The sequence below is a fragment of the Coloeus monedula genome (genome assembly GCF_965178545.1).
Source record: "Coloeus monedula genome assembly, chromosome: 1".
NCBI classification, from domain to species: domain Eukaryota; kingdom Metazoa; phylum Chordata; class Aves; order Passeriformes; family Corvidae; genus Coloeus; species Coloeus monedula.
Window position 1 is genome coordinate 22830800 of NC_138781.1, and position 18297 is coordinate 22849096.

At 40.5% G+C, this 18297-nt stretch overlaps 1 protein-coding gene and 1 pseudogene across 2 annotated transcripts in view; both read left to right on the forward strand.

The window, feature by feature from the left end:
- CDK14 (cyclin dependent kinase 14) overlaps positions 1–18297 on the forward strand; it is a gene marked incomplete at its 5' end in the record, with an annotated part of 318948 nt that overhangs the window by 45988 nt on the left and 254663 nt on the right. The window lies entirely within an intron of this gene.
- On the forward strand, positions 11787–17758 carry LOC309573407 (pre-mRNA-processing factor 6-like; annotated as a pseudogene). Its single transcript has 3 exons — positions 11787–11805; positions 13627–16141; positions 17416–17758. The product of its transcript is annotated as a pre-mRNA-processing factor 6-like (transcript).

Here is an 18297-nt window from a genome sequence, read left to right on the forward strand (position 1 = left end):
TGTAACATGATTGATAAACTGCTTATGCATTTAACCACGTTATTACCTAGAAACTTCAGAAACTGTTTTGCAGCATACCTCAGTCTTTTTTCTATAGCCAGAGTTTGTCAGAGGCGCTGTGGTTGCCATGAACTGTTTAGATGAGGATGCCAAGTGCTAATGCAGGATCACAGTACTAAGGAAAATTGTGGGGTTCGATGTTTGATAGCACTCCCTGTTCTTGTCCTTGGAGGGGAGGTTGGCTAAGATTCTGGGAAAAATGGTGCTGACTTTATTTTTGGTGCAGAGAAGCTGTTACGTAAATGCCTAATATCAAAGGTGTATGTGCCTTTGAAAATAATTGGGTGTGCTGGATTTTTTCCTCGCTGTCTGATCTCTCTAGCATCACCTGGATTTTCAGCACCGGTAGCTGGTGTTCTGACAGAGCTTATTGCAAAGTATGAATCAGGGCCCTTAATGTTTTGTTTGTCTAAAAGAGCAACCTAGATAACATCTGTGTCTGCCCAGCTGTTTTCTTGACTCCAAGCATTACTCATTTGGCTGAAGACTTGCTTCACTGACCTTGTGCTCTTAGTAGACTGTGGGGCAGGATTCTGGAATGCCTGAGCAAATATTTTTGGAGATCTTAATCTCTGTTTTGACTAATATGAGCAGTGGCCTTCAGGTATTCCACAAAAGGCTCTTTGAGTACTGTACAAAAACTGAAAGGGTGGCATTTTAGGTTGGATCTGTGCAAGACACAGAGAGTTGTCATTACACAAATCATTCCCATCTCTGCTTTGCTGGGAAGGGTGTCTCTGTCACCATGTGCCTGTGACTGGTCTGGTCAGATGATCAGCTGCACTGCTGACGCAGGTGAGCCTTGTGGTGGTGGTACAGAGGAGCTGCTCAAGGAGACGTGGGCTGCCTCCATGCATGCTGCTCCCCCAGTGCACCCTTGGGTGCTTCATGCTCAGAACCACCTTTTCATGCCTCTGATATGGAGCACTAATAGTTATGTACGTGTGGAATAAAATAAAAATAAGAAACCTAGAATGTCCTTTTGTTATAAATAGCTGGGAATACATTGTGCTATTTCAGATTTATTAGCATATAAAGTGATGTGGTGGGACTTCAACAATAGTGTGGTCATTATTCTGAGCAGCAGATGTGTAACCATAAATGATATTTGCATGTACAGGCTATTAAATATGTAGCCTTATCTTTATGTAGCCCTATTTGTTGTGTGTACATCCTTCCACCTATGTGCAATAGGTGCACATGTGCACTATGTGCAATACAGGGATGTGTATAGATGGCCTTAGATACAGACAGTAAGCAAATAATACATTATATTCATAACTTCTTTTCCTGTGCTTATGTAGAGAATAAGTAAATGATTATAGACCATTGAGTGATACTGATTTCCACTGGGATAAATGATGTATTATAGGAGTGCAGTTGGAAATTAGGTGATCAAGTAAGCTTTATATTGGGCGCTCTTAAAATACTGCCTGCTGTGTGGTTGATGCAAAAATGAAAGTTTTTACATAATAGTATATCCTACAAAAACTGTTTAAAGAAAGGTCTGTGGAGAAAATTGGGGAAATTTAGAAGAAAAGTATCTTTTTTTCCTAGTGTGTAAAAATCTTTTAGGTTGTATATTTAGACAAATATTTTGCCTTGTGGGTGGTATTTTATTTGCCAAAATTTATTTTGCAAGTGGCTGACTTCTTTAAAGGCTATGTGTCAGTAAAAAGGGTATTTTTCTTCTTCAGTTCTCTGTTATGTGATAGAAACTATAAGTGTTTAGAATGCCTTTTGTTGCAGTGTTTGCAGTGTGTCATACTCAGCTTTTAACTACCAGGGAATGGTTTAAAGTGTTAATTTTGATGTGTGAATGTGGAGAGCCTCTGGGCCTTTTATATGAGCAGTTTCTTTGCTGCTTGTATTTTGTGGCCACAGTGACTTTCTGGCTTGTTTTCATCCAGGTTAAAACCTCTTTGGCATCCACAGCAAGGCCCTTCTACTTGAAGAATCCACTTGAAACAAATCCTGTAAAGCTCCAGAATATAGTATATCAAATTGTTAATTGAAGAATGACTCTTCAATGAAGAGTCATGAAGGACAGGAGCTTAATGTTCCTTTCTCTTACTCAGAAAAATAATGAAAACCAGGTGTCCACAATTTCTAAACTAAAGGTGAAATTTCTTTACATGGTAGTGTTCTGTGGCAGCTGATGGTTTTCTTCCAGCAGTCTGCATGCCTTAAACTCAGGCTGGCTTTTGTCTAATGGCTGATAATGTCACCTTTATGTGAGTTAGGGGGTTTTGAAGTCTTTTAAGTCTTGCAGATAAAGGGGGTTCATACATATGGTGTTGAGCTTTGATTTCTCTGATACAACACTGCAGTATCTTTCTTCAAGTGAAACAAGGAAATTGGCATTGGGTGTGCTTTAGGAGAAAGCCTTTTTATTCCTACTTTACTTTAAACCTCAAGATCTTAGCTTCAGATGTCTACAGAATCTGATTGCATCCATCTACCAGTCCTCTCCTTGCCAAGTGTTGCCTTCCTTTTTAAAATTTACTTCTTTTTTAAAAATTATTTTTGGCATTTTTACCTTCACTGCTTGTGTCCCTTGAGCTTTCCCTTAGTAAACATCTGCTAAAATTGCTTCAGCCCTTTTTAATCTATCCTACTTTTTTTGCTAGTTTTACTGCCATCCATTTCCCCATGTTACAGACTAGTGCAGACTGCTCTTGTCACATGTTAGTCCATTTAACTAAATAAGTGTTCCCAGTTTGCTATGGTTTTCCTATGGCATGCTCTGTCAAATGGCAGGTCTCAATAATGTGTTTCTGAGCAGGAGACTAGATAAGTGACTTGAATCAGTGATTTGGAAGGTGAGTGTCAGGTCCTCGAAACATTCCTATCTGCTCTGTGCGCAGGAACAGCCTAATCCCCTGGGATGCCAGCCACTTGGGTGGGTAAGATGCAAGCAGAGGGTTTTGACTGCGCCAGCTGTGCGATGAGGAAGCAGCTGGAGCGCTACCACAGAGCAGTTGGCAGCACCAAGCAGTGACACAGGGACTTCAGAGTCAGATAGGAGTGCAACACTTGTCTAGCTGCAATGATTAGAGGAAGTATTTCTATACTTCCGTTATTAATTGATTATGAAAAACGGAGCTAATGTTTTAATGGTAAGCTCTGATACAACAAATAGACTAATGCAGAATGTAGTTTACTTGGGACTGCAGTGAAATCAGTGGAGCAGAAGATTTTCTCTGTATTTTTGGTAGCATCAAAACATGCCATGAAAAAGTATTGTATGTACGTTCTTATACGACTAAACTAACTTAGCATTATGCAAATAGATAGGATGGTAGAAAAGCGTTTTAAAGACAAATGAGTGAAAAAAATTCTAAATTTTACTTTTTTGTAATGTTATGACTTATCTTTAAAGCACTATGATTCAAAATAGTTTTGACTGGAAAACAAAAAAAGTTAAAAGTTTAATTGGGTGGGGTAAGAAATACTCTTCTGCTGAAGTTTCAAGCCAGACTGCTAACCTCTTGAATGTTGAATCAGTTTTAGACAGTAATAGTTATTTCTGCAGAATGAAAATTTTCAACAATTTTTTTTTTAATTCAGTAGCTAGTTCATTCAGAGACTGGAAGCTAGCTGGTAGCTGAAAATCAGGATGCTTTGTTCTCATCTTCAGTGTATCTGCAAATATGAGCCTGGAGAGATGACACATACCAATTCTTCCATCACCAAAAAATATCAATGAGGAGCTTTTCTAATTTCTAATAACTGCAGACAATGATGTACTTTTTAGAAGATGAATTTTATTTTTGTGTTACTCCTTTTCTACTATTTAAAATGGTTTTATTTACTCAAACATCCCAAATCATGGTATCAATCAATTTTAGTTCCAGTTTCCTTCTAAATGGTGCTTAAAACAAATGATATGGAAATAATTTCTATTTATTGGACCTCGATTGCTTGGTTTTTAACACTAAAATGTAAATTGAAAATATGAATACATATGTAATCACTGAAGCTCATCATTGTGTATTTCTTGCTTGAAAGAAGTTGCAAACTTAATAGAACACTTCCAGTTAGTTGAAACCAGTTCTTTTATTACCAACTGATACTATGTAGCCATTTAAGGACAATTCTTTGGCACAAACTTATAGTAAGTTCTAAAATAAGTTTTTAAACTTGATTAAAAGGGATGATTATAGTTCATTTTCAGTGGACATAGAAAGGACAAACTTCTGTATCTGCCAGTGGCTGTTATTCTTGAAGGCAAAAAATCCTATACAGAGATTGTGAGGTTAAATCTTAAATCTAACAACTTTCTGTAAATAAAAGGACTCACAGCTCATCAAAGAAGCCAACAGCTGATGGGTCTGAGAACAGGCATTTGGAGGTAATTTTCTTTTTATAGAACAAAGTAAAGAAAACACTTGTAATTATGTTCATTCAGTGCTGCCATTTCTCAACAAAATTATGTACTTATTGTAGAACGTTTTCCCATTATGACCTTTTTTGCTTCTTATGTAACCATGTCTGATCTATGTTTCTGTTTGTGTAAAAACAAGAAACCCTACATGAATAAAAGCAATTTAAAAAAAGAAAATACAACCCTCTCCTCCCTAAGAACTGAGTCTACCATGCAGGTTATATAAAATGTACACTGATAAGTAAAGTCATGACTTCTACAGTTGTGAGGGAGGTGAAACAAAGCCTGGAGTCATGTGCATTCCTATTTGTCTTCTGAAACCTCATTACACTTTGCAAATTTATTGCCTATATTTATGCTGATCCACTAATGCTAATTCTTGGGAGCTCAATGCAATGCATTTCTGCTGATTTCTGACTGTCATTAGTAACCATGAAAATATTACTTATATCTGGATTTGTCAGCGCCTTTCTTTGGAGCCTTTTTCCTGCAGTAGCTACTCATGAAGGCTAAGCTAAATTTTTGATGACTTAAAGTCAGGCAGTGTTCATATTCTTCTGAAAATTTTGGGAGAAAGGGCAGTGTTAGTTCTTCTGAGAACAGACAGAGAAAAGTATTTTTTTTCTTAACATGTTTAACATGAAATATGATAGAGACTAGGAATTAAGATTGAAATAATTTAAATTTGAGTGACTGTTGGGTGTGCAGATGTCCGTGTGTGTGTCTGTAGGTGTGTCCAGTTAGGGATGCAGTTAGGGATACAGGAAGCTCATCGACTGAGTTAAATTTGAAGAGCTGCTTTCTATATTTTTGTTCTAAATCACAACTATGAAGTCTTTCTAGTACAAATTAAAAAAAATATCGACTAAACAATATGTGTTTTAAAAATGCCTACAAGGAGTCAAGACATTCTGGAGATGAAGCACTGCTGACTGGCCCTGCACTATGTGCAATGTCCACACATTTCCATAATGGCATTACTTTTCCCATTAAGTTGAGTGAATTACAGCACTTTTTGTTTGAAGTGTTTGCTCTAGTTGTGGCATGAGTGAATTCTATAGCTTTAAAAATATTGCAAGTGTTCTGTAGTCATGGCTGCTTTGCAATCAGTTGCAGTTCAGCACTTACTAAGAAACATAATTTCCTTTTTAGAGGGAATGTCATGATAGAAGCATATCCTAATAGATTACAGTGAGTGAAGGCAATGTTTTCAGAAGGAAGACGTGAAAGGAGGGAGTAAAGATGACGTGTTTATGGTATAGTGCACAATGCCTCAGTCTAATTTTATTTCATGTCTTTAATACTAATTGCTGATGCTGGTGTTAGGCCAAAGTAACCTTAAAACCCTAAGGTTGTTCTATTGCATGGAAGACATTAAAGTGACATTGAAGGAAATCTTCTCATTGGAATTTGACAACATGATAGCAGAATAAAATGTGTATAAAAGGCCAGGACTAAATGAATGCATTAGATTTCACAGTACTTTTAACCTCAGAACCAACCTGTATTCAAATACTGTTTCTTCTGGCAGAGAAAGTGCTGTGATGCTTTTGGCAAGTTATTAAACATCTGAGCCTTAATTTTCCATCTGACAGAGAAGGAAATTAGTATTTTTCTCAGTGGATTTTGAAGATAGATTTCCTAGCACATCTTGAAGATATTCAGATGTTAGGGTATTAGGGAGGATGGCCTTGAAAATACAAAGATGAAGAGAAATTTTATCCTTTCTAATGTGTTTTTTGGATTGGTGTGGTTTTTTTAGCCTTTTGGTCAAAATAATGAAATGAATCTTTGCCAAGACTGAAGTTTGGCACCTTCTTGTGAAAGAGCATTTTATTTCTGATGTTTTAAGTATAAAAGCCTTCAGGAGACAGTCTGTGGAAAAGCCCTTTTTCTGATCCTTGGTTCTGCTCTAAAGATACTTTATTATGAAAAACCACATATCGCACTGCAAATTAACAGGTAACTGTGCACCACCCTACCTTTTCCCGAGATGTAATTGTTTACTTTAAGAACAAGAGGAGTAGTCATAATTTTTTTCATATTAATATGTTAGTTGGACTTATGCCAAACTTACATTAACATCTGGGTTAGTTCAGAAAGGATTTACATGAATTAAAGTATGCCAGTTATATGTAATGTGTGATTCATGGAATGCATGTAGCCCTTCAAATACAAATTCTTGTGTGTTTGTTTTGAGGATTTTTTGATTGTTTTTTGAGGGTTGGCTTTATTTTGTGGTGGTCTTTTTTTTCACACTATGTGTGTACTAATTGTTCTGTTACCTGTATCTTCATGGATTGGCCTTTGCTAGAGGAAGACCCAGGTTTGTGGGTTTTTAACTATATGCTTACATGACAGAGTGATTTTTTTTATTTTGTCTGGTTTTTATTTGCATTTTTAGAAGTCTGCTGTTAGGTGTTTTGTTCTAATACTAATATACAGGCTCCCTAGTGCATTTAATGGAAATGGGTTCATACCTCTAATTAGTATTCATTTCTATTACTTCAGATTTTGCTTAAAGAACAGCTGTTTGATAAGGGCAGGCTTAATGTTGTTTATATTACCTGGGTTTGAAATGAAAAGCAGCAATTAAAAAATGTAAATGAATATTTCTCAAAAGTGACCCCAGGAATACACTTGATCTGTGTTGTTTGCTACTGTTTATGCCATATTATGCATCTTAATATTCCATGATAGCTTGCCCCCCACCCTCTCAAAAGTTGAGCTTTAGGGGAATGAAGTGGCAGAGTCACAGAACTATTCTTCTCCTGACTTGATAGCACGTGCATTCTGCAAGCCAGACTGTTTGCAGGATCACTTAGCAGATGCCAATTTTCAGGAAAGTTAAGGAGGTGTAGGAATGATTTGTAATTTTAGAAATGACATATCCTCAATTTCTCAAACCCTTAAAGTTTGGCAAGGGCTAAACTTTATTCCCAAACCAATTTTTCTTCTGCTTTTGTCATTTTATCCAGCTTTTCCTGAAACTGGCATGCTGAAAATACTCTTAATTAATGCATATTAGAGACTTGTTAAAGCATAACTGAAATTTTCTAGGATTTCATATTGTAAATGAACACTGCAATTCCTTATAGGACTTGTGCTAACCTACCCGTGCATGTGCTAAAGCACAAGAAGGAGCTTCCTTCTGGAAAGGGACAGAGTTAGACTGCTCCTGCAACATATCCCCTCAGGATTCAGGCAATAAGCTGAGGTGCCTGGAGACTGTGAGGGCAAGGATACTGTTTTTTCCCTGAATATATTCAGTGCTTCTAATATATGAAAGATGGAACGTGAAATATTCTCCAAGAAAAAGGAGCCTAATAAGGAATTTGTAGGAGTCAAAGATATTGGAAAATATCTTTGATATTGGAAGATGTTGGGAAAGCACATTGGTGTGTATGAGTATGCATGGTGGTAAAAGCATGAGAGTGGGTATGGAGGGCTAGGAGCAAAGGCAGTATCAGAAGCAGGTTTTAGGGAGAATGTGCCTTGCCAGAGTCTAGGACTGTGGGAGAAGATGATCTCTAATATTTGGAGGTCCTTTTGGGAATTCAGATCTCTCTGTGGAGTCCTCAGTCTCTCTATTTTGTTTCAGCAAATAGATGTGAAACTCACTGATATGCAGAACTTACACACAGCTGATTTTGGGATGGAAGCTGTTACTGCTGTCGCTGTTTAAATTAATTACAGAAGCCTGTGATCTAGTCTCTCTCAGTATAGCTGACAGAGATCTGTATCACCAGGTATTTTAGAGAATGAAGCAATGTTACATGCAATAGATTTGAACCAAAATGCCCTGTTAAAATTTACCTTTAACCTTGAAGACTGTTTCTTGCACTTACTTACAACTTAATTGTGAGTCTTGTAAACTTCATTCTTGTTCTGAAATGTTTAGAATTTGTCATTTATGTGACAATCTTCTTAGCATTTCATAAGCAACTGAGATAAAATCAGTGTGTGTACTGAAGACCCACTTAAAATTTAATCAGGGATATTGACTACATCATGTAAACTACTATACAATTCTTTATTTTTTGTTTGACCAAGTAGGGCAACAAGACCCAAGGGGTCCCAACACATGAATTGGTTCTGTGCTGCTGGTACTAACCTTCAGAGAAATTGAGAAAGGTGGTGTCCCTCTTCCCAGACTTGTGAAAACTGTGATAAAACCAATTAGCCATCTGTGCATGTATTGTAATTGGTGGTTCATGCTGTCATGGGTAGTTAAAGAACAACCAGCCTTTTGTGTGTTTATCTCTCAACATACTGGTTGCACCGAGGTTAATGAGACTCCCCAGGAATATAAACACCTCTGGTATACGTATAGAGTAGGAGATGTGTGTTTTTATTGCAACATTTCAAATAGAAACTGTTTATTTTGGAAGTGTCAGATCTGTGGCATATGAATTCAAAGGCAGCCATAAGACATTTTAAAGTGATCTTTTGTTGGTTTTTTTCTATCACTGTGGCTTCAGTGGAATCTTTGTTTGAATTCTTCTTGTCTGAATTTTTATTGCCTTAGTAATTGTTTCTGCTAGTACTGTCTTTTTACATTTTAAATTATTTCTGGAACATTTTCTGAGAACAGACAGATATTCTATTTGACATATAAGCCCTCAATAATATAAGTTCTAAAAGCATTTAAGGATTTTTTCAGTCATTTTTGTTAAAATTTTGTCAGACAGCAGCCATAATTTTATGCTGAAGTACCTTATGCATAAAGGCTCTCTCACTTCTGTTGGAAATTGTACCTCAAAAGAAGTGTTCTGCAGCATTTACATTTTTGAGGCCTTCAAATCTTTCCTCAGTTAAACTTTAGGTTGCAGTGTGTCCTTGAAACACTCTAGGGGAATCATAATTTATATGTTTTGATGCTTCTTCTGTTCTAGACCTCTTTTTCCACTTACCATTTGTAATTAAATGCACTATTGGTTTTATGTTAAAACTTTTGTTTTGCTCCTGATGCTGTAGGGGGTTTTGTGAACAAAAAAATTGCTTCTCTGTCTATTAAGAGTCTAGTAGAGTGAACACCTATTTAATGACTAAGGTGCTAGTGCAATGCTAATTTTATTTTTAAGTATCAATTAAGAAGACATCTTACTATTTGGAAGAACAACAGAATAATCAGGTATCACTGACTCTACTTCATACAAGAAGTTTCTAAGAAAGTGTGTTCACTGCTGTATAGTTTCATCTATGAACCGTATAGATGATAGTGTCTCATTTTTTGAGAATTTATTGTTCTTTTCTAGAAAAAAGGTAAGATTTCTGTTAAGAAAATACCTGATACAATACATTATTATAATTTTAACTGCATGTAGATAGTCATGAAACATCTTAAAATTGTGGGAGTTATTGCTTTAAGGGGATTTGACTTTGTTTTATGGTACAGTAAGAATAATCTTCATTGTAATCATCTGCTAAATCAATCTGAAATTAAATATAGTACCAGGTTTGTTTTTTCCCCCAGAAGATTTTGCAAGTGGGTTTAGTGCATCAATGAATGGAAGAGAGAGCTGGTAGACACCACAGGGAGGCTGGTCATGATCATCTTTGTAAGGTCATGATAATCTTTGTAAGGTCATGATAATCAGTCCAAGAGACTGGAAGAAAGCAAACATCATCCAGACCTTTGGAAGGGGCGACAAGGAGGATGCAGGGAAATATCAGCCAGTCAGCCTTACTCCAATCCCTGGAAAGATGATGAGCCTCTCATTTTGGAGGCCATCTCTGTCCATATTTCTCTCACTGTTTGGAGGCACACTCCTCCCACTCCCCAGTACTACATAGAGGTCTCATGTAAAACTAAATTTTCAGTGTGTTGTAGAGTTTTTGATTGGAAATATTGTGCTGCAAATCCTGTAGCAGGGATTTAAGTGGAAGAAGATGTCCATTCACAACCTTCAACCTGTCAGTTTTATGGAATCATTCCCCTTTTTTGTCATAGACATTAATTTTTCTCTTTCCTAATGTAATAGGATTCTTTAGCTTGATACAAGAGAGATAGATATAAGCTAGATAAATTAATCAATGTATTTTTCCATGTTATTTACCCAAAAGAAGTTTCATTCGGATTTGAATTCGTTAGACTAAAACAGCATGTTTCCTTTAAAATTTCCTTTCAAGAAATTAATGAAAATCTGAAACAAGGTAAGGAAAATTCTTTTCCCCTCTCTGAAATGAGTATATTTCTCTTTTAAAAATTATTAAAACTTTGGAGGCTCCTTGAATTTTTTTTATAGGCCACATACTTGCTCTTGAATAAATCTCTTGATGTATAAATCTGTCCCAGCCCTCTGTAGCCACTGTGCTCCATCACATGAAAATCCATGTTCTTCTACTTAGTAAGATTGTAGGACAATAGGGAGTGTATTTTAGAACATGTTGTAATGGGGTTCAGCTCTAGAAGTATGAAAAGAAATGGTTTGGGGAGGAAAAAATCTACTTAGGTGAAATACTCTCTGAGGATGGGTGTTCTGTGAACATTTAAGCTGCAGTAGCTGTGCTACTAGTAGCTATACCACTAACTGCATTTGGTAGAAGTGTTTTTAATAGTATGTGGAAGAGGCTTTTTTTCTCTTGTCCTTTCCGAAGTTTTTTATCTTCAGCAGCTCACTCCTCCTGAGATGCTTTCTATTTCTCACCTAAGAAGTCCTGGGAAAATAGATAAGCTGCTCAACATGCATTAAAGCTTTATCAGCTTCTGGACTGAAGTGCCCTTCAGTGAGAATGCCCAGGTGAATGCAACCCTCTTGTCTGAATTACTGAGATAAAAGAGGACAAGAAAAGCAGTCTGCAAGGGGGTAATGACCGAGACGGTAAAGGGTTTCATAGGTCAAAACCAACCCTTTGTATTTTACCGAAGAACAGATAAATATTAGTGCAATGCCTGCACTTCTGGTGCTTGTTTCGTGTGAGCACTTGACTCAGCATTGCATCTGTTTGAACTTTGACGTGCCTTTTTGCTGATCATCATTCGATGCCAATTTAATTAGTAAAGAACAAAAGTATGGGTGACTGCAGTGAAGTCCTTGTCCATTAGGTAGTGCACCTTCTAGACAAATAGAGCTGGAAGGAGGAGAGATGATTCTCACGGGTGCTCCTCATATTTTATCATGAGAACCAACAATATTCTTAAATCAGGTGTTACTTGAGTGTTTCTATTCTGTTTGTCAGCCACTTGTTTAATCTCATGTCATGCCCATCTAACCTAGTGCTTTGCTATCATCAGATTTTCCAGTCATGATGATTTGCGTGATGGTTATACATGTCACATGTGCTGTGTATGCCATGCAGAATGTGTAAAATACCCATTTTTGAGACTTAGAGGGGAATGGCAACTAACCCTCCAGGTAGGAGAGAAAGGCATGGAAGAGGGATGAAAAATTGATGTATTAAAAAAAGTTATTTACTTGAACTGCCAAAAGTTGCCCAAGGATTTTGCAATATAGACTATTTGGATGATGAAATGATAAGGGTATTTCATACTGGTATGGATGAACCAATGCATATGAAGAACTTAACTGCAGCTATGCATGTGTAATGGTGAGTCTAAACAAATTACATTATTCTGGATAAGAATTGTAGGGTCATTGGATGACAGTGTGAAGATAGAGATTAGGTGTTAAGCAGTACTCTAAAACCTTCAGAAACACATAGGGAAAGAAAGAAGAACAAAACCATAGCTGCCATGAGGTTATTGCAGAAATATTGTTTTTATAAATATGTTAAATATTAAGCCTCATTAAACAGAAATGACACAGTCCATGTCTTTCCTGTGCTGGGACCCCAGAGCTGGATGCAATGCTCCAGGTGGGGTCTCTCTCACCAGAGCAGAGCAGAGGGGCAGAATCCCCTCCCCTGCCCTGCTGCCCACACTGCTTTTGGTGCAGCCCAGGACACGTTTGGGTCTCTGGGCTGTGAGTGCACATGGCCGGGTCATGTCGAGCCTCATCACCAGCAACCCCAGGTCCTTCTGGGCAGGGCTGCTCCACATCCCTTCATCCCCCAGTCTGGATAGATACTGGGCCTTATCCCAGCCCAGCTGCAGCACCTTGCAGTTGGTTGTGTTAAACTGTGTGAGATTCCCATGGGTCACTTCTCAAGCTTGTCCAGGTCCCTCTGGAGGGCATCCCGTCCTTCAGGTGTGTCAACTGCACCACTCAGCTTGGTGTCATGAGCAAATTTGCTGAGGGTACACTTGATCCCTTCATCCATGTCATTAGTGAAGATATTAAATAACACTGGTCCCAATATGGACCCTAAACCAAAGCCTTTCATCTGAGTATCTCAAAGCGAAAATGAAGGGAGGCTAAAATCCAGTGCTTTCAAAGAAAATGAGCATTTCAATATATTTAAACTTAAGAAAGAGATGAAGGCGAACTCACCGTTTTGTGTTAAGTTCTAATTCATTTATAGAAAGCTTTCTTCTCCTAGCTAAAACACTGTGGATGACTTTGAAAAAGGATATCCCTGAGCCCTGTCACTCTATGAGATCAGCTGTAGCAGTATATGTAACTCAAAAATGAAACATTTTCAGGAATTCATCCCTGGGATTCATACTAGTAGATATTAAAAACTACTGTTAATTCTTTATAACTGTCCCTAAAGGCAAACTTTTGTAAACTCTGTCTCTAGTATTCATCATTAAAATCTGTGTCACAGAAATATTAGTCCTTTCCTGGTTAGCTTTTTTTTTTTAATTTATTGTTTTTTGGATTGCAAACAGGAGCACTGTCAGCTCTGTGGGTGTCCTGGGTTACAATGTGAGGTGTAACCAAAGTATGTATTCTACTCCCATCTGCATTATTCCTGATGAACTGTTAACGGTGGGTTGTTTGCAACAGCTGCCCAGTGCACACACAACCCTCAGGCTACAAGCTGGGTATTTGATAAGGGAAAGAGGCAAACCCTGCATGGCAAGGTAGTGTTTGTCTCACAAATTGACTCAGACATGATAACTACACCCAGACTAAGGGGGTCATCTCTGCCAATGGGCCATAATGGCTCAACAGCCCCACTGGGCAGCTGTAATGACCTAGGCCATCAAGGACTCCCAAAAATATCCTATGACTCACAGGATTACATCATTCCATTGTGAAATTCCCCACTCTGGGGGAGGCACTGGACATTCCTGCCTGAACCTGACCATGTATAAACTGGGCGCTTTGCAGACTTGGAACACCACTGCCACAAGACAAGGCTGTTCCTGGGTGTGCCCACACCGCTGGGCTCCATACCAGGGCTGGGCCGCGGAGCCACAGGTTTCACCACGCGCTCTGACATCAGCCCTGCCTGTGATGCCAATGACCCTGTGATGCCAATGACCCTGTGGACGCCCTGCTGGGGAAGAGAACTGTGGGGGACCAGATGAAGCAGAACCAGATAGTGGATGATGAAGATGAGAACTTGAATGACACCAATTATGATGAGTTCAATGGCTGCGCTGGGAGCCTGTTCTCAAGCAGCCCCTATGAAAAAGACGATGAGGAAGCAGATGCTATTGATGCAGCTTTGGATAACAGGATGGATGAACACAGAAAAGAAAGAAGAGAACAAAAAGAAAAAGAGGAAGTAGGAAAATACCATATGGAACAACCTAAAACTCGGCAGCAGTTCTCAGACTTGAAACGGAAGTTAGCAGAGGTTCCTGAGGAGGAGTGGCTGAGTATTCCAGAGGTTGGTGATGCCAGGAACAAGCATCAGAGGAATCCTTGGAACAAGAAGCTGACTCCTGTCCCTGACAGCTTCTTTGCAAAGCATTTACAGTCAGCATTTACAGGGAGAATCATACTTCCACGGACCCACACCATACACAGTTTGGTGGATTGAATAGTCCATATCCAGGGGGATTGAATACACCATACCCAGGAAGAATGACACCAGGCTTGATGACTCTTGGGACAGGTGAATTGGATATGAGGAATATTGGCCAAGCCAGGAGCACCTGGATAGATATGAGGCTAAACCAGATGTCAGACTCTGTGAGTGGCCAGACTGTAGTGGACCCAAAAGGATATTTGACAGACTTGAATTCCATGATTCCCACATGCAGAGGAGATACTGATGATATCAAAAAAGCCTGTTTATTCCTTAAATCTGTCCAAGAGACCAATCCTCATCATCCACCAGCCTGGATAGCATCAGCCCAACTGGAGGAGGTCACTGGAAAACTCCAGATGGCTTGAAAGCACATCATGAAAGGAACAGAGATGTGCCCTAAAACTGAAGATGTTTGGTTGGAAGCTGCTTGGCTACAGCCTGGAGATACAGCCAAGGCTGTTGTGGCCCAGGCTGTCCGGTACCTTCCACAGTCTTTCTGGATCTGTATCAGAGTAGCAGAGCTACGCCAGGAGATGGATATCCATGCCAAGAAACGTGTGCTTAGGAAAGCCCTTGAGTGTGTTCCAAACTTGCTGCATTTGTGGAAAGCAGCCATGGAGCTGGAGCAACCTGAGGATGCCAGGGTCATGCTGAGCCATGCTGTGGAGTGCTGTCCAACCAGTGCTGAACTGTGGCTGGTGCTGGGAAGTCTGGAGACATATTAAAATGCTCATAAAGTCCTTAACAAAGCCCAGGAGAATATCCTGATGGATTGTCACATCTGCATTAATGCTGCCAAACTGGAGGAAGCCAATGGAAACACCCAGATGGTGGAGAAAATAATTTACAGAGACATCACATCTCTTAGGTCTAACAGTGTGAAATTCAACAGGGAGCACCAGATACAAGATGCTGAGTAATGTGGTAAAGCTGTAAGTGTGGCTACATGCCAGGCAATCATGCGAGCTGTGATTGGGATTGGGATCGAGGAAGAAGATCAGAAACACAACTGGATGGAAGATGCAGAGAGTTGTGTTGCTCATAGTGCTCTGGAGTGTGCCCGAGCCATTCATGTCTATGTCTGGCAAGTTTTCCCAAGCAAGAAGACTGTGTGGCTGAAAGCTGCCTACTTTGTGAAGAACCCTGGAACCAGAGAATCCTTGAAGGCTCTTTTGCAGAGAGCTTTTGCTCACCGTCCCAAAGCAGAAGTGCTGTGGCTCATGGGAGCTAAATCTAAGTGGCCAGTGGGAGATGTGCTAGCAGCCAGAAGCATCTTGGCCCTGGCTTTCCAGGGCAACCCTAACAGTGAGGATATCTGGCTGGCTGCTGTGAAGCTTAAGTCAGAGAGCAGTGAATATGAAAGAGCAAGGAGACTGCTGGCAAAGGCTCACAGCAGTGTCCCCACAGCAAGGGTCTTCATGAAACCTGTGAAGTTGGAATGGGTGCTTGGGAACATTACTGCAGTCCAGGAGCTCTGTGAGGAAGGCTTGAAGCACTCTGAGGACTTCCTCAAACTGTGGATTATGAAAGGATAAAATGAGGAGCAAAAAGAGCTGGTAGAGGAAGCATGGGAGGCTTATAATCAAGGGTTGAAGAAGTGCCCCCAGTTCCATACCCCTGTGGCTTTTACTGTCCAGGCTGGAGGAGAAGGTCAGGCAGTTGACTAGAGCAAGAGCCATCTTGGAAAAGTCTCGCCTGAAGAATCCAAAGAATCCAGATCTCTGGTTGGAGTTTGTGCAGTTGGAATACAGAGCTGGATTGAAGAACATTGCAAACACACTGATGGCCAAGGTACTGCAAGAGTGCCCCAACTCAGGAATCCTCTGGTCAGAAGCAATTTTCTTTGAAGTGCAGTGTAGTGGTTTGGTCCAAAACACTCATTACTGTTTATCTTCTGTGAGATAAGAATTAGGAGAAATGCAAAGCAGGCACCAAACTTGAAAGAATATAAAGAAGTTTATTAACAGACCTAAAAGAAGAAAAAAAAATTATACCACCTTCAGAACTCTCCTCCTCCCCCCACCTTTTTCCCTTCTCCCACTGACAATGTAAAAAGACAACCCTTAAGAAGTTCAGTCTGTTTACCACTTCCATAACAACCTTGTTCAGTCCATTTAGAAAGAGAAGTCTCTTCTTGCTCGTGCTATGAAAACAGTATCACAACGAGACAGCCGCCCTCTTCCAAATATTGTTCAGTCCATTTAGGAAGAGGAGTCTCTCTGCTCGCATGTGAGTCCCTTCCCCAACTTGCAGCTTTTCCCACAACTGCTTTCGAGGGTCCACTCTTGAAGTTTTTTGGGGTACAATTTTAAAGTTGAGCCATTCAGAAACAAAAAACAGAGGCCCTTCTCCTTCCCTGGGAGCAAAGGGTCTTCCTCATCTTCATCTTTAGGACTATCTCTGGGAGCATCTCTAGGAACTGAGGTTTTCTCCTTTCCCGTTTGGAGCAAAAGTCCTCATCTGGTTCATCTCTCCCTGTCCAAACTTCTCATGAAATTACAGCTGCGTCAGCATCTGCCTATCTCGGCGCAGGTGCTTTTGCTTACGAGCTGAACACTCCACCCCCCATATCTTCATGAAATTACAACGGGATACTCTGATATATCATAGCTTCACAACAGAATTTCAGCTTTAAGCATCTCCTCTCTCTCTTCCCTCAGGTTTCAGCTCTTCACAGCAGTAAAAGGGTTAATCTCACCTCGGCCTTGCAGCTTTGCAGCTGGAATGTTGAATGTTTCTTATCGCAGTGGAGAGGGGGGAGAGCCGAGCCGCTCCAGCTGCCCACAGCAAGGCAGTGGGGGGGTTCCATGGCTGGAACAGGTCCATGGCTCCAGGATGGCCGTGGCCCGGCCCGGCCTGGCCCAAGCAGGGCCTGGCCGGGCCCGCTGGCCCCCACACGGGGCCCGCAGCCACCTGTGCCAGCGCCGGAAACGAGAGAGAGCTTGGGGGGGGAGTTTGCCTATTCTTAAATGTGGATCACAGAGGTGGTCACAACTTTAAGTGGCTTAGAGGATTGTCCATATTCAAACTGGCCAGATGATAGGTTCTATCAGTTCCCAGAGGAAGCTGTAAGCACCCCTTAGCAAGGACATCCCTCCCAGGACTATGCTTGCTAACCTATGGCCGCACCACAATGAAAGACCAGGAGTGTGGATGCTCTCGGAAGTGTGAACAAGACCCACATGTCCTGCTGGCTGTGGCCAAGCTGTTCTGGAGGGAGTGTAAAATAACCAAGGCCAGAGTGTGGTTCCACTGGACAATGAAGATAAGACTGACCTGGGGGGTGCCTGGGCTTTCTTCTACAAATTTGAGATCCACCACAGCACAGAGGAACAACAAGAAGAGGTGAGGAAGTGCTGTGAGAATGCCAAACCTCACCTCGGAGACCTCTGGTGTGATGTCTCCAAGGACACAGAGGATTGGCAAAAAAAGATCGGAGAGATTCTCGTGCTTGTGGGAGCCAAGCTTAAAAATACCTTCTAGAGTGTGCTGGACTCAGCTGCCTCAGTGGTCTCTGTAGGATTTACCTGCTCATGGTGCATTTGCCATTACAGCGGCATGGGTTTTGGAGGACAGGAGGTGGATGGTGATATAGAGAGCTTTCTCCCAGAAGGAAAGCTTCCTCCTGCTGCTGCCGCTGCCAATCTCCTGGCTGCTTATCGTGGGCCAGCTCCGGTCCTGCCTCAGTCCTGCTTTGGTCTCTCCTTGCCGCCACCACGACTGGACAGATGCAGAGGAGGACCCAAACTTCCACAAGAGGACCAGACTTTCCATAGGACCACTGCTTAAACCTGCAGCCACCATCCTGACCGACAAGGTGCCAGGTTATACTTTGGCTTTGCGGGTGTAAGCCAGGTTTTTTGTATCATTGCATTTACTGTAATCTTTTATCAAATTGTAACTCCGACCTGAAATCTCTCTCAAGGTATTTGTGTGGGGTTCATTTCTTCGGCTGGTTTACTTTCAAACCAGCACAGTGTTTTTTTTGTTATGTATGTGTGTCATAGTAGATAGGTTAGTTT